Raw genomic sequence first — 17,360 nt, forward strand, 5'->3', positions numbered from 1 at the left:
ATCAGACACACCAACTGATTGGAAGGTGAAAACCATGAGTTGTGTCAAAACTAGCATTGTCTGCGGATAGCGCGGTAGGGGAAAAGTCTGGAAAACACATGTTGGGTTATTTGGCGGCCGAAAGAGGGCCTGGGGGAGTAAAGGCTGGGGGAGTGGAATGAAGATGATACGGGTCAGTTTTTATAGGTCCGCGGACATCATTTCAATGACAGGGGATTAAGGGCGAGTTTTGTTATGTACTTGGTATATGGTTTAATTATATTGTGGTGGTTGTGGCCAGTGTATAGTAATATGTGTATAGTAATTATAGGTACTTTAGGGGGAGTAGAAAGTATGTGATATTTATGATTGAGGTACAATTGAGGATAGTGCTTCTGGAATATGGATTGGTTTACACTTGGTACGGTTTTTTAGTTGTATACATCAGTGAAGCTGGAATCTCTGGTTTGTTTTCTGTGAAAATAACAGTATTATTTGTTAAGCAGGATGTACATATAGATTTACCTTTTTTGACCCTCATAAACAGTACATTCAATGTACTATGTTTGGTACAACATTAGTGCATGCCACACTGCCCTTGTATGAAATTGAATAATGTTTGGGAAAACAAATTCATAGAGGATTAAAAAAAAAGTCTACAATTATGTCAGTGTAAGTGTAATAGTATGTTTGTTTGAAGTGTGTTGTTGTTAAGGGAATATTTAGGTTAGGTAGTTACCTGGTGACCTAATCTAACTACATTAGACTTTAGAAGAGGGTTTGTAGTAATAAAAATTGTGTTGGTGTATTTCAAGTGTATTGCAATGAAGGGCATTTTCTAAGTACTTATACACCTGTTGGTGTATTCTAACTATCTTGCATCTGATTTTTATTTTTTTAGAAAAAGTTACACACAGTGCTGCTACAAATGTAATGTATATTTTTTAACTGGCATGGAAGTGCTCCTAAAAAAGAAATATTTCTAAATGCACACCATTGTATTTGCTACTTGATGTGAGAAGGTGCTAAATGCTGCAATGTTAAAAGGAGAATATTTTTATTGAGAAGCTTATTACAGGGTGAGTAGCAGGAACCCTGTGTGTGTATACATACATAGACATTTTGGATAGTTTTGGATAGTTTTGCATTTGTTTCTGATGCAGATTGTTGTGATTAACAGCAGATATGTACTTCCAGAGTTCAAGTGTACATCTGAAGTGTTTAACTGAGATGACAGGGTTAGATGTAGGGTTGTTCGATGTGATTGGTGGATGGACGTGTGACTGTTTGAAAGTAGGCAATGAGGGAGTGTTTCAAGCATAAAATCGAAAAGGGTAAAAAAGCTGCCCTGTGCTAAATGAGTGTAAACCTCTCCATCCCCTTCATTCGGATGTTCTATCCATGGACAGTGCAGTAGTCTGCAGAAGAAACCTGCTATATCTGGGTCTTTTGAGGATTACTGGCATGGAAAGAGGACTGAGGAGACCGCGAACAGTCGTGGATGTACACAGACATTGAGGCAACAGCCATTCATGTCTCCTGGGTGTTGTCTACAGGGAGAGAGGGTGGCAAGAGATTTGTTTGGTGAGAGCACTGAAAACAGCTATGGATATGTCTTTGAGTGTATGGATTTTGGGAGAGTCTTCGATCCAGTCGTTGAAGCTGTATGCTGAAAATCAGGCATTTGTGGAAGTATTGGAAGTATTGGATTTCAAGAAGTGAGCTTTCTGTGGCATGGAGTTTGTGGGTTGAACTGGGCAAGCTTGCTGTCATTCTGTCAGAGCATAGCACACTTTACATATCCAGATATTATAGTTGTGCATTGTGGAGGGAACATTTTGGGGTTTGTGACTGCAATGTATTTGCAGTTTGACCTGAAGGATTATTTCAAAAGTCTAATGGAACAGTTTCATCCTGAAAATATTATTTTTAGTCCAATCAGAGGCAAACATGGAGATGTGCACACTTTTTCATTATACAAATGGAATAATCGCGACAGCTTGTCAATAAAGCTGTATCTGCTTTTTATATGCTGCAGGAATGTCATTTTTTGAGAATGACAATATGAGGTCTGATGGTGTGAATCTTTTTCGTGAAGATGTTGTTAATTTCACAGATGTCGGAAATTTGTTTTTTCTTTACAATGTCAGGAATGCATTGAAACAGTTCCAGTAAGACAATTGCAACAGAGATTTAGAGGGTACAGAACTACAGTACTACAGTACATAAATGCATGAGCAAAAAAAGGGGTTTATAAACAACCCCCCAAAAAAGGTTTGTTTTCAGAGCCAACACTAAACAATAAACTGAAATTGAATTCAAACTGACCAACCCACTTCAATTTGACGTTCTGTCCGCAGACACTGCAGAGATCCCCAGACACTACACATGCCATCAGGGTTATTTAAGGATGCCTGGCATGGAAAAGTGGCTGCAGAGACCTCAGACAGTCATGTGTGTCTGATATCGGGAGATGAGCCAATCAGGTGTCCTGGTTGTGGTGTACCGGAAGAGAGGGTAGCAGGAGTTTTGTTTAGTGAGGGCACTGAAGATGGCTATGGCTATGTGTTAGAGGAGGCTGTGTGTATGGATTTTGGGGAACCCTTGAATCCATTGTCTGAAGGTCAATTCTGAGCACTGTGAATTGGCAGAAAATCTTAGATTACATGAATTTTAAGTGTTATGGTATGGAGTGTGAGTAATGAAGTGGGCTGACTTACTCCTGTTTGTAACCAAAATAAACCTAGAAATGTGCCATTTATTACAACAAACCTGCATGACGAGTACGAGCAAGGACCTAAAGAAGGTTTTTTGAAATCTATATTGTGTTTTATTTTTCCAAAGTGTCAAAATGTAAGTGGAAAAACTAGTGATATAAATGTGGTGTCTGGGTAGTGGGCCTGGCCCTTGGAAAATGCAAATGTGTAGTCTGATTTGCTTATTGGGGAATGCTGCATTGCCGAAGCCCATGCCCCATGGATTTAGAGACTGGACATGGCTGCACGCCATGAGAACTGGCCATTGGTCACATTATTTGGGTGTAGTGGACACTGAGAAAGGATGCAGGGTGGGCGCAATGAATAATAGGGTTGGTTTTGTGAAGCTGGGGTCATGGTTGAACCTCATGCCATATGCAATTCAGTGATGATTTGCATCGGCAGAATGTGCTGCTCATAACAATTGACATAAGTATGAGTTGCAAAAAATATGTTTGTTAATGCAGCTTTGTATTTCTTTCATATATATTTCAAGATGAATTATTAATAACTTGTATACAGTGATGTAACATCATAAAACATTTTCACTTATATAAACCTATTAAATTAACAGAAAAATGTTGTTAAAGGGACGTTACGTTTAAGGTGCGTCCCGCCGTTGGGACTCTTCTGCCCCAGCAGTTAGCCAGTGGCCTCCAACCTTGGCATCCCTTGGCACTTCCCTAGTGGGCTCCCATGAGCACTAGCCCATCGATACTGCCCTTTCTATTTATGCACTTCTCTCAGTGCACAATGCATATGTGCATTTGTTAAGTGGCAGTTTGTGTGTGGAAGTTCAATATGTTGACAAGGTTATATGTGGAGTTTCTGGAAGTGATTGGTGGATGGATGTGTGACTGCTCAAATGTAGGCAATGAGGGAGTGTTACAAATATAAATGTAAAAAGGTCAGAAGGGCTGTCCTATGTGGTGGTGTGCACGTGCCATCCGGGACTATTAATGATGCATGGCCTGGAAAGGGGACTGCGGATACTGCAGATAGTTATAAAGGTCCATGGATTATGGTTCTTATTGTATGCTAGTGAAAAGTCTTTGGGAGAGAACATTGTTTCTGTTCTTTACCATTTTTCTTTAGTATACAATTGTCCATTATTAGAATAATAAACCATGCTAATGGAAATTTTGGAGAATCGTATTGAGTGTAACTACTTTACTGAGAAGTGTAAAGTAGATGGAGTCTATAAGATTATGTTATTTAGTTCTATTCTTTAACTGTGAAAGGTCGTTCCAAGAGGAACCTGTTTTGTAGGAGAGGCCAGGAAGTAAGGTGGGGAGGGAAGCAAGGGAAGGGGATCCAACCACAGATAAGGAGTGGCAGGTCATAGGGCAAGATGGTGGGTGTGTGTTAAATGTAAGGTAGGGGGCAATGTTTCTCATGCTCCTTGATAACAGCCTCAAAAGCACTTCATAACTGCTCCCCATGCAGACTGGTTTGTTTCAGTACATGCAGAGTACTGTTGTCTTGGAAATATACGGATCAACAGCCTCTTTCATGGCTTGCAAGGTAACTGGTGGGATATTCTACCTCACAGAATTAGGCTGTGTGGTGGAAGTAGCGGCTGAGGAAGATGAGGTAGAGGAAGAAAGCCTACTAATTCCTGAGAAAGGAACAGCCTAAGAGCATCCTGGTGGTTGGATTTGGTGTGGTTTTGCATGGAGGTTGTCCCGTAGGAGTACTGGCCAGGTTGTCTGTGACTGAGTACAATGTTGCACCCCGTGCATTTAACCTTAGTGTTTAGTAAATCCCTAATGGTGGTAAAAAACTGCCACACCCATGATTCTCTTTTGGTGCTGGAGATAGGCATTTCCACTATCTCATAATCTTCCTGGTCTTCTTGATTGTTTGTGCATGTTTCTGCTTTTTCCGTTGTGGAGGCTGTCCAGATGGTAGTGATGGCTCCTGGGCAGGAGGGATGGCCATGGCTGATGCCATTTTTGAAGTTGTAGCACATTAGGGTGCACTAGTAAAAATCTAGCAAATTCATAGCAAAAACTGTGTTAAAGGGACGTTATTGTTAAGTTGCACTAATAAAAACCTATGAAATTCAGTGAAAAAAACGTTGGCAAAGGGGCATTGTGGTTACTAGTAAAACCGAAAAACACCAGAAGTTTGCCAGTTATGGTAAGCTAAGCAACCATAACAGGTGCCACCACTATGCACTGCTAAGAACTTCATATGTATGTATTTGTGCAACTTAACCATAACGTCCCTTTACCAACGTTTTTCTCACGGAATATAACACATATACACATTCACCAATAGGAGAACAGAGTTGCTTATGAATGGATTACCAGTTCAATACAGGTAAATTGTCAGATGCAATGAGAAAATAGGTGGCCCAACACAAGAGCAGCCTCCCTTAATTATAATAAGTCCAACCCTAATTTGATATAGGGTCTTATGCTTAAAAAGTCATCATTTCCAGATTATAGCTTCTTCTGGTGAGTTTAAGCCAATATTTTCCCAAAATAAGGTAAGTGACCCACTCTATCCTATTCACTGGGAGAGACCTAGGAAAGGATCCTTACTCCAGGTTTGATGACAATAGGCCAGGACAGAGGAGAGGGGGTTAGTGACAAGGATTGTAAACCCAATAAATGTCATATCATAATATCCTACAGAGAACAGTGGGGAAGAAACAAGCATGTTAACTCACCCTCCTGACCCCAATACTTTCACATACCACTGCAGGTGTTCTGGAATTCTCTGGGGACACAATCCTCTGTCCTTGGGTCAGGTGAGGAAGGCTCAGGTGTTTTGGTTCCAGAGGTCAATTTCAGTGTCTGGATTTAGCTTGGGTTGGCCATGGTGCATAGGAATCAATTCCAGACAGCTTCCAGTGGGAGACCCAAAACAGGTAGAGATGAATACCTCTGCAGAGCAGACCACCTCAAGACACCTTAAAGGCATGGAGAAAGATGTGGTCCTGTGAAGGTCACCACGGTCCTGTTATTGCACAGCAGTGGACACAGAATTAGATCCAGCTTCCCTTGATGTGAGACAGCTGCAATTTCATCAACAGGTGACTTTTGGAATACGCTGTAGATTTGTAAAGTTCCAAGGCTTGACATGGAATGACAGCAGCCGCAGCAAAGTAGCCCAGAAGAAAGCTGGTCAGTCCAACAGGTAGTCCAGGGACAATTCCTAAGGCTCCCAAGAAACAGATACATGAGCAAGGATAGAGATTGTTTTGTCCCACTGGTCCAAGAGTCAAAGCACTGATGAGAGACTTCTGAGATTAATCACAGGGGCAATGCTTTACCAGTTCATACGATGTAGTCTACGCTGGTCAGCAGCAGGAGTCGTCCTCGACTGATAAGTGGGCTGTTCTTCTTTTTAGATGTCTTGGTTCCAATGATGATTGGATGAACAGTTGCAGGATCCCTCCTTTTAACCTGGATTGAGGCTTGGAGCAAGGGGGACTAGACAACCCCATCGCCATCCTCTGGCTCACACACAGAAGACGCACTAGCCCGTGAAAGCAACAGCTTTCCCCCGGGAAAGGAGTTACTATATATCACATTTTATGATCTGAGATGGCAAGAAGAAGGCCATTTTAAGGTGTTAGTCACCTTTAGTAGTCATTAATGGTAAATGCACAAGAACATTATCACAATAACTGTAAAAATATCACAGCTGCCACCAGCGTGTCTTAGGCACATTGTCAAAGTAACGAAAAAGCCATTAGGTAAAAACTTATAAGGATACAACATATCCCAATTGCACTTCACTGTAGGGTGATGTGTGAAATTGTAAAAATACAAGAACTCCAAAGGAGAGACAAAGGGGGTCATTACGACCCTGGAGGTAGCCATGCCGCTATTTGCAGCATGGCTACCCCCATTCCGGGTACCGGGTCCGGGTTCCTGGAATGGGAAATACCAGGCCATTCCGACCTTAGAGGGCCCGGTATTTCCCCATTCCAGGACCCCAGACCCTGTACATCCCCATTCCCATTCCAGCCCCCATAGGGCTCAATAGGAATGGGGAGGATGCCAACAACGGGCCTGTTAATGACGGGACCATTGTTTGCATCCTGGTCTGCTTGCAGGAACCGCTAAGGACGCGTGGTAAAACCAGGCGTCCTTAGCGGGAACCGCGAAGAGACCTCGTAATGAGGAGGCAGGGGGTTAATGGGGCGGCAGCTCTACCAGCCCCATTAACCCCCTAGCGCCAGGGTCGTAATGAACCCCAAATTCTCTCAGTATTGATAGTCTTAGGGACTGGTCATTTTTCCCATAAGATTGAGCAAAATAGGCAGGGGAATTAAAGAAGAAGTCTTTAATGACCCCCGAAAGTCAGGATACTGTTCAAAATAAGCAAAATTAATGGGGGTATCATAGAACTCTTTGAAGGGAAATGCGCAAAAAGAAAATCTTTCCTTACAATGAGTATCTCATTTAATATTATCACAGAGCCTTCTCTTTTAAAATTGCCATTCCACAGCAGTGAATTCATTTACCAGGTACACTATTAAAGAAGCCTTATTAAAGATTTATTCCATAAATAATTACAATAATGACCATTCGAATATTGCACACCACAATGTATTTCTTCACTATCTCAAAGGAACAGCATGTGTTTTATATATTGTGTACAATAGTTTTGCTCTGTAAACAATACAGGCTATAACCCACAAGGCAGTACATAAAACATCTCAGACTATTAATTGCAGTTCTATTTCTGGTATTCATATGCTGGCTTACAGCTCATTGAATGTGCACCCAATTTGGCACATGGTACACGGAGGTCAAGCTATTGGCCCAATATGCTATAAAGATGTCAAAGGGAAGAGTCAAGATTACATGCCAGGACACCAGAGATCACAGTCGACAAGTGTGTACTGAATCAGGTTCAGACTGGCCTATCGAGCAACAGGGCAATGCATGAGGTCATGGGCCAGCATGCTAGTGTGACCAGTTTTGCTGGTAGAAACCAGTCATTCTTTAGCCAAAGTGGGCACGTTTGATACCAATGAGGTGCAGCTATACATTCTGACCATCGTTACGGGATGCATGTTCTTTAAAGTACAATGTGCATCAAATTACTGCAAAAAAAAAAATGAAAACAAAACAAGTAATCTCCTCTGCGGTACTCTTTAAACAGACTGTCACAGAAGAACCACAATTCCATTTGTGGGGCACTTCTTTATTGGCCCCGGGACAATTGTATGTCCCCGTCCCACGCTGGAAATATACAAACTACAAATTGACACCTGGGAAGAGCACCTTCCTCTATGCACTTTGGCATTTCTCAGCCTTTGGATCAGTAGGCTGCTTTTTCCGGCGTTGGGCTACAAATAATCAATGAACTACAGCGCTTCGACCTATTCCCTGAGAATGAACTGAGCCTGGGAATTCTTCATGAATGGACACAATGGGCTTCATTACACGGATAATAACAATAATTTCGCATTTATAATAATAAATGGCGGTAAGGGATTACCGGCACCGGTAAGGGCACTGGTGCGGGCACTGGTGCCGGTAATCCCTTAGCGCCCTACTACGAGGTCCTTCAGTGGGTCCCGTCCTTAACGTGTGGTCAGACCACACGTTAAGGACGGGACCCGGTGAGGGATTTCAGAGCAAATAACGGTACCGCTAATTGCGGTACCGTTATTTGCACCTTCCCCATTCCCATTGAGCCCTATGGGGGCTCAAATGGGAATGGGGAAGGGCCATGGTGAATGGGGAATTACTGCCCCCGCCAACGTTGGAATGGGGCGGTAATTCAGCCATTCACCATGCCTGACTCCGGCGGCTAATAGCGCCATGGTTACCGCCATTCGTGTAATGAGGCCCAATGTCTGATAATGTAACAATGTTTCTTACATCACATTGTACAGTAAAACCGTGACTCTGTCTGATGCAAAAAAAAGTCTTTGCCTCAAGCTTCCTCTTGCAATAATGCAGAGGGAGACAAAGGAGTCACAGCCTACAGTATATTAGCCCACAGCCATTTCTTAAAAGCCATCTCTCTTTTCTCGTCGGCCGGTCTCATTCCAGGAATACACCCAGACCAGAAATAAAGACATATCATGTCACTTCAGGATAATATCCTGCAATTTTAGGGTTATGAAGAATTCATTTCGGAGACGGGACTAATCTGATATGGAAAAGGTTCATTTTCTTTCTCTCCAGAGACGCACTGCTTTATCTCCTTAGTGTGACCTTGTGTAATTAAATATATTTCACATATCGGGAGAAATGGCAGAGGAGCAGACAAAGGGATTCTTCATTTTATGCTGAATGGAAGCAAAATGAAATTAAGTTATATGGAGCAGTCACGGTAATGCGAGATATAAGAGATGGATGTTATTCATAGCTTCCCCGGAATCTGCGGCACTTCTATTGGATGGTCTTCATTAGATTTTCCTGCAGGGTCAATTAGACAGCATTTCAAGTGACAGGTCTTAAAAAAAAGTGTACTGAGTTGCTTTACAGGTTAAACTAAGGTAGAAAAAACCGGAATTCTGAACTTAATTTAGTATTATTACTTCAATTTTGCGAAATGTAAATAGTGTTCTCCAGAGAAGGGGGCAGGCTGGGTTTCCATCTGTACTAAATCTGTCCTACATATGTTTTCGGTTGGATAGCATAAACTCTGCTAGGTGGTGTAAATTCATATTGTTCTGTAAAACTACATTTCTGTTCTATTTTGTCAAGGGATGTTTGCGATAGGCGTGATAAATGCCCGTGGAAGATATTATGATGCATGTTTCTTACATGTTTTATGTTACATATCTAATTTAAATAAGTCACATCTCACTTGCATCTATTGCATTCAAATCTTAAGAATCGGGTGTCAAATAGCTGTTAAGCAAACTATATATGTATTTATTGGATATATGTAAGACACCTATACAACATATGGCCTTTCAAGGTGCCACAAGACAAAAAATTTGGGGGGGAAGAAGGGAGAAAGATAACAGTAACGGTCGTTTTAGACATTCCACTCATGCAAATTGCAGTAACAAGAAGTGCGAAGGGGTGGGAGGTGGCAGTCTGCGTGAAATGCGAAGAGCTAGGGTGGGAAGGGAAGAGCAGGGTAAATAGGAGAGAGTGCAAGTGATATGACAGTGTGGAAGAGGGCCACAGGGGCTAGACAAATGTTAAGGGGAGGCCATACAGGCAAGTGCCAGGGATTTCATGGGGTGCAGGGGTGGACTGGGTTTGGGGGCTGGTACCCTGTAGAACTCACTGAGAGCCAGTCTCTGTGGAAGACAGGTGTGTTCGCAGGGGAGGGGCCCAACAAGTCTGAAACATATTTGAGGATACTGGTGGTCTCGTACAGAAGGGATGTGACAAAGCAGTTCAGGCTGGACTGCCCCTTTTGGGGTGGGAGCAAGCCTGATTTGCATATGATCTTTCCCCTTTTGTAATAGCTTGGCAGGCGAAGAACACTTGTCTGGAGGTTTGTCCAGAGCAATGCAAGAGATTAGGATTAATTCCAAACCTACCAGACATCAACTCTTTTGTTTTGTGTAAGCATTCTTGCATGCAACATCCTTCCACACTTTCAGTGCGATGGTACATTCTATATGGCTGTCTGAATGCATAGTGGTGCATAGTGTATCTCATACACTCAATGTGGTATAGGAGTTATGCAGGGGGTCCCATTTATAGCTTTTCTCCGACTGTTCCAATATGACAGCATTGATGGGGCAGGAACTGGCAGGATAACATTTACCTGCTCCTCTACATTCCCCACTCTGGTAAAATTATTAACCAAATTCTCTTTTCCATGATCCTTATCTCCTCGTCATCATTTGTCAGCATCTTCTCTTCATTCTGTTTCTTTTTTCGGATCCAAATATTTATCGCCCCCCTCAGGTGACCTGCATTCCTTTCTGATTGTTTGTATACTACAACTTGGTTCCTGGTGGTGCAAGGCTACTTTTCTTTATATTCTCATGGCTACTGGTTGCATTTTGCATCTGCTCACCTGTTCCAGCATCAATATTAATGATTATCTTCATCTCAATAACTTTCTTAGCTGTTTTCTGGCACTGTCCCAAGATGATCCTCATAAGACAAAATCCTAGCAATAGCAACACTAGTATTGCTCCAAGTAATTTGAAGGCATTTGCCAGCCAAGTTGGAATCCATGTAATCAGGGTGGAAACCAATCTTCTGTTGCTTTCTCTTTAGCTTCTTCCTTCTTTGTATGCAAAATAGTCAGCATAGTTAATGCTTCTGTCAGGGTTGCATTATCTTCATCATGGGATGGTATAAAAAAATGTACAGCAAGAAGGCCCAATTTTGGTGCACATGCCTCCTTCCATTGCTGTAATCAAGACCAAGACATACCTGTTCTGGATAGTCATCAGCTTGATTGCACTGAATTATTCTCTTATGGCATTAAATCCTTTTATTGTTGCTTTAATCGTCTGTAACAGCTCCCATATTGTGATCTGCAGCCACTTAGTGTTCACTGCAGTCTAGAGTCCTGGCAGGAATATAGATGTCGTTATCATTGCCGTTTTGCTGAAAAGTGTGTGCTCATCTGGAATATTGTCATGGGCCTGTTTCTTTTTTTGATCAACCTCTTCTTCCTCATGTGCTGATCCAATTTTGGAAATTCATCGATATGGAGATCACATCTGTGAATCACCAATGCTGGAACATGTATGATCATGATTGAGCATATTCCTCCCCAATTTTTAGGCATCTGCAAATAAGCTGTGGCTCCACAGGCCCAATATTGGTCCATCAGTACAGCAATTCCTCCACTTATTGTGGGGACCTCGATTATCTGTTTGAATTCCTTATTTTCTCCCACTTTAATCAATCCTGTATTTCTGAAGCACAATGTGGCATTCTTCATTGGTAGTATAGACACAAGTCCTGCTTCATTCTTGACCCATGTTAGTAGTTTCACATACTTGGCCCATGATTTCAGACATTTGTCATTTACCATTTGTTCTATCTGTACTATCTGTACTGGTGCTCTCATCAATAAGTGTGCTTTACTGGCCAGCATTCCATCGTCCCATCCTGTGCTGGTTGCTACTCGGCCATACACTAATAGCTAATGTCTTTCCCAACATCCTGGTAATCCTGGTCTCTCCCATGCATCTTCACATCCGAGTCTCTTTTGCTCGACAATCTTTATGTGATCTCCAGTCATACCACTTTTCCATTTGCTATATTTTTATGAATTCCTCTTCATATGGGAATGTCTTTCTCGACCTCCATCTTAAGGTTACCCACTTTCCTTCAAATTGTCCTCTTGCCACACATGCTGCTAAATGATTGAGACATCTTGCATCGTGTTCATTTATTTCTCTTGCAATAAATATTCTGACTGTATTCATGGCATACGGTATTAAGGAACAGCCATAGCAGCTTTCATCTGATGTACTCTCTCCCACCTCCTTCAAATACTGATACCATAGGTTATATTTTTAAATGAACCGAATTGTCAAGATATGTGTTTTTATATCTTCATGATCCTCCTCAACATCCCTTTTAACTCTAAATAACCTCCTAGTTATATTGGAAAACAGGCCATCTGTACCTCTAGTAGGGACAATAATAGATGTTTCATTGGACTGAATTGCGTGGAACTAAATTGCGTGGACTGAATTGCATAGACTGAATTGCGTGGAACGGTTTCGGAATGCACGGAATGGTTCGGAATGTGTGGAACGGTTAGGAATGTATGGAACGATTCAGAGTGCGTGGAGTGTTTCACAGTGCGTGGAATGGTTCAGAGTGCGTGGAATGATCCGGAGTGCGTGGAATGATCTGGAGTGCATGGAATGTTTTGGAGTGTGTGGAATGTTTTAGAGTGTGTGGAATGTTTTGGAGTGCATGGAATTTTTCGGAGTGTGTGGAATGTTTCAGGGTGCGTGGAATGTTTCGGAGTGCGTGGAATGTTTCAGAGTGCGTGGAATGGCTCAGAGTGCACAGAATGGACTAGATTGCATAGAAGTGCGCGACATACATGAATGGCTTGGAATACATGTAACGTTGAAAGAGCACGTAAACCATCTTACCGCATCAACATGCTTACTCTTCTCTTTACACCACCATTCAACTAGAACACAGAGATACTATGACACCATTCGGTATAGCTGTTCTCATACCAACATCTGCCTCATACGCCACATCACTCTAACTAATCACTGCTGGTTTCACACCCTCCAGCCAGGCGTTCTCCTCAGGCCTAACACAGCCAGAACCGGTCTGGATAAAACCTGCCAGAACTAACACATACCCCTGATCTCTCAACCACCACACCTACCACTATGAAGCAGCAATTACACAAATGCCACACCAGCTGCACACATATCCGGTGCTCACAAGCACCTTTGACTCTCTCTACTCACTCTACTGACTTGAACTTCGATTCCCGATGGCGTTCATCCTACCAGTGCCTTCAGACCATACCAATGGTACATAAGGCACTATATAAATGTAACATAACATAACATAACATAACATTAATACCTTCTATATCTGTATTACCTTCTGCCACATTCTGAATTGCCATAATAATAATGAGAAAAACACAAATCATAATACCAATTGAAATTTTCAATATTCCATGAAAAATGACTTTCTAGTTGGCAATGAACCTCTGAAGTGTTGAAGTCTCCCCATTTTGCATTTACTTTAATATGCAAATTTGCTATCTCCTTTTTAATCACTTCTATATCAAAAACTGGGGTATTACTGCAATTTTCACTCTCCAGACAAATCAGTTGTTCTTAGGGTCCTCGAAAAATGTAATAAAATGTATTCCTCTTTGTATTAGGGCTGGATAAGTCTATAATATGTGGGAAAAAGAAACAGATAAGAATGTGTATAGTAGTGTAATTATGGTTATCAAAACCAATGGTCGATTTTCTTCTTTCTTCTTTAAAGTCTGGATTCTTCTCTCATTGTCTCATTGTCAAATTCAAGAACCAATGATCTTTAGTTGATTTAAAAAGATGTTTAAACCTCATCTATAGTGCTTGTGAGGGTATTATCATAATTGACTTAAAACCATTTGATCTAAAATATTTGATCAAATTTGTTGACCCTTTTTTCTGTCAAATTTAAATAAATATATATATATATATATATATGGGTGGGCAAGGGTATAGGTTAGGTTGAGGGGAAGAGAGGGAGAGTTTGCAGGAACTCCCCCCACATTTTAGAGCTGAAAAAGGTCAAATTAATTAAATAAAATGTGATAAGGGCAAATGTTTTAGGTCACATAGACCCGAGAGCTGAAAAAGGTCAAATTAATTAAATAAAATGTGATAAGGGCAAATGTTTTAGGTCACATAGACCTGAACCGTTCTGTGCACCTCATTCTCTGTGTTCTGTTTTTTAGCATCTGGTGATTCTCCATGCACGGAACTACTTCTCTTGCTTCACTTGGATGGAATAGCACATGTGGAAATACTTCTCTTGCTTCTCTTGGGATGTCTTTGGGAGGCTCTTTATTTAGTCTGACGTCATGTAAATGTAACCACTCTCTTTGCCCCCTTAATTTCACTGTAGTGGGGCTAGCTACCTCTACCTCATGGAGCCCCTCAAAGTGGGGAGTGCCTCAGGTAAGAATTTGTGCAATCGCACCTAGTCTCGTGTATACAGTATTGGAGGTATTAGCAAATCTTCTGTTTCACAAGACTGATCATCTTTGTTGCTTCTTTTTCACCCCTCCTGTCTGTTTTTGATCTGTTGAGACATGAAAGAAACACTTGCAATCATTGTTAAATAATCATGACTCTGGTCACCTCATGCCTTTGCTACACTATGGACATCAGTTTCTACCCTAGTTGGAGGAGTCAATGGGGTTCTCAACAACCTCCAGTCACCAACTCATGAGGAGTTATATGGTGTTCTGAACCAGGCTATTTTCTCAGTGCAAACAAGGCAAGCGGCAGACAATGCAGTCACCCCCATTTTAAAGTCATCTTGACTTTGGCTATCCTCTCTTTGAGGAGTCTGTTTCGTCTCTCACAGACACCATTGGCATGTGGGTGATAAGCAGACAAACATGTGTGTTGTATACTTAATAAAAGAGTGATCTGTTCAAATAATTCCTTTACAAAATGCGGTCCATTGTCAGATAGCAAAACTTTGCACACCTGGGGAACACCTCATGCACAAGGAACTTGGCAGTGCATGATGCATCCGGGTGTGTGCATGGACCTGCCTAGATCCATCTAGAAAAAGGACATACTACAGCCAGCATATAACCTTAGCCACTACATATCTGTATCAATCTATATGTAGATGCTGAAATGGACCATTGGGTCTAGGGATTGCTCTTCTTACTGTTCGCAAATGTGCCCTCCAGTACATTTCTGGCACACTATGCACCTTTTAATGAACTGTGCCAAATGCTCTAAGAGATTGGGTATGAACCATTCTTCTGCAATTTTTGCAGCTAGACTTTCACATATCATGTGTACTTGGTAGTGAAGCTGTTCTAGTGCTACTCCCAATAATGGGAGAGGCAGAACTGACTTTCCAGTACTATCCTGCCTCCAAATTGCCTCAGTGGGGATAAAGAACACAGCCGCTTTCTCCATAAATCCTATTCTTCTTGTGGATAGCAACCTTGTATTTCAATTAACTGGACAATAGACAGCATGTAAAGCCCTCATTTACAAACATGCACTTTCCTGTCATTTATTTAACATCTTCCTTCTCTAAACTGAATGTGGGTGGGCAATTGGCTGCTTTTTTAGCCTCTACATCTGCGGCTTTGTTTCCAGCAGGAAATTAAATCTGCTCATTTGGAATGTGCTGAGCAGTTTACGACTGCTACGGTCAATGGGAGTGAATGCTACTTTACAATAGGGGCACATTTTGCATTGGAGTGCCGTCTGCATGCAGGAAGCCCCTCCTTTTCCATCTTGACAGACCTGCAAGCACTTTTGATGTCACAGAGTATACTGTCACTTCCTCTATCTCAAAGCTCTGCAACTATTCGATGAGCACCACTAATTCTGCAGTCTGTGCTGAATAATTCAAAGACAACCTCATACATTATACAACCTCGAATTCACTTTCTATATTCAGTTTCACTAAAGCTGATCCCGTATCTTTCCCCAGTCATTTGGTCAATTGTAGAAAATAACCATTCATAAAAACAGCTTGCCCCTTCCAATGACATTTTGTCTACCTTGGGGGATTTCATTATAATTCTCTATATATATGTTGTGCAATCATGTACATAGTCATCCTCTCCTGCTGTTTCGGCTATAAACGTTGCTGGTTTCACTGTCTTACACCTAACAATTTTAACTGCAGTGTTAGAAATAATTACCTTGTAACCCGATGCTCTTTGTGTGGTCAATATACTTGAGGGCTTCTCTAAAATTGCAAATAATGCATGCTCTACAAATAACATTATCGGTCACCCCATCCTTATACTTGATGCTTTTTCAATTGAGAATGCAGCAGCAGCTAAAGATTGCTCGATGGATCGTGTCCCTTCATTACTGGGACTAAAATCACACTATGATTCCCAATGGTTTATGTCCATGCCATAATGTCATCTTATGTGTAAGAACTGCTGTCATGACTTCTCCATTTCAAAGGGAGAATACATAAAACTCTTCGTTGTAATCTGGGATCCCCAGCATATGGGCTGTACTGATTGCTCTTTTCAATTCTTCAAACCCTTCAGACATCTCGTCCGTCCATGTTATTGTGCTCTTGTCTACCAGTACTTCTTTGAGTCCTTTTAAAAGTGGTCAAATGTAAGTGGTGTAATCAAAAACCCAGGCTCTGTAATAATTGCATAAGCCTAGAAACTGCTTCATTTCCCTCACTGTTTTTAGTGCTACAGTTTTCATGATTGCCTCTGCTCTTTCAGGTGTCACTTTTCTCCCATCATGAGTGATCAACTGTCCTACATACAAGAATTATCCCTGGCAATATTGTAGTTTTTTTCTTGTCTACCTTAAATACTTTCTCTGAAAGTATGGTCATGAGTTTAACTGAGCCTTTGCTGCACATTTCTTCTGTCTCACTACACACCAAAATGGCATCCCCATACTGAATTATTGCACTTTCGAGTTGGACATTACCCAAGTCCACCTGGCGGACTTTGTTAAAGATCACCAGTTAAAGATCACCCGTGAGGCAGTCTAGTATATTTCAGGTGAGTATTTCTATATGAAAATTAGGTTAAATCTTGTGAGTCTTCATGAAGGGTAATCGAGAAAAATGCATTTTACAAATTGACAACTATGAAATAATTGCCCGTGGCTGGGATGTTACACAGTATCATCACAGGATTTGGAACTCGAGGAAACTCAGTTTTGACTATATTGTTTAGAGGGAAAAGGTCCTGATTAATTCTCCACAACCCCCCTTTGATTTTTTTCACAGAGTACACAGCCGTGTTACATGATGAATCTGATGGCTCCAATATTCCTTACTTCATTAAGCAGAAATGGTCTCAAGTATATCTTCATCCGCCTCTCTGTACATGGGGCATTGCTTTGCTCGTGGTAAAAGAGATCCCGGTTTTAATTTTATTTTAACTGCACCAATCCCGTTTAATAGCTCCACATTATATGGGCTCTTAGTCCATAAAATCTAAGGCACTTTCTCTAATCCTTCCTGAAACAAAATAGCGTTTTTTTTT

The sequence above is a fragment of the Ambystoma mexicanum genome, chromosome 6q, assembly GCF_040938575.1.
Source record: "Ambystoma mexicanum isolate Mex_15411 chromosome 6q, UKY_AmexF1_1, whole genome shotgun sequence".
NCBI lineage: Eukaryota > Metazoa > Chordata > Amphibia > Caudata > Ambystomatidae > Ambystoma > Ambystoma mexicanum.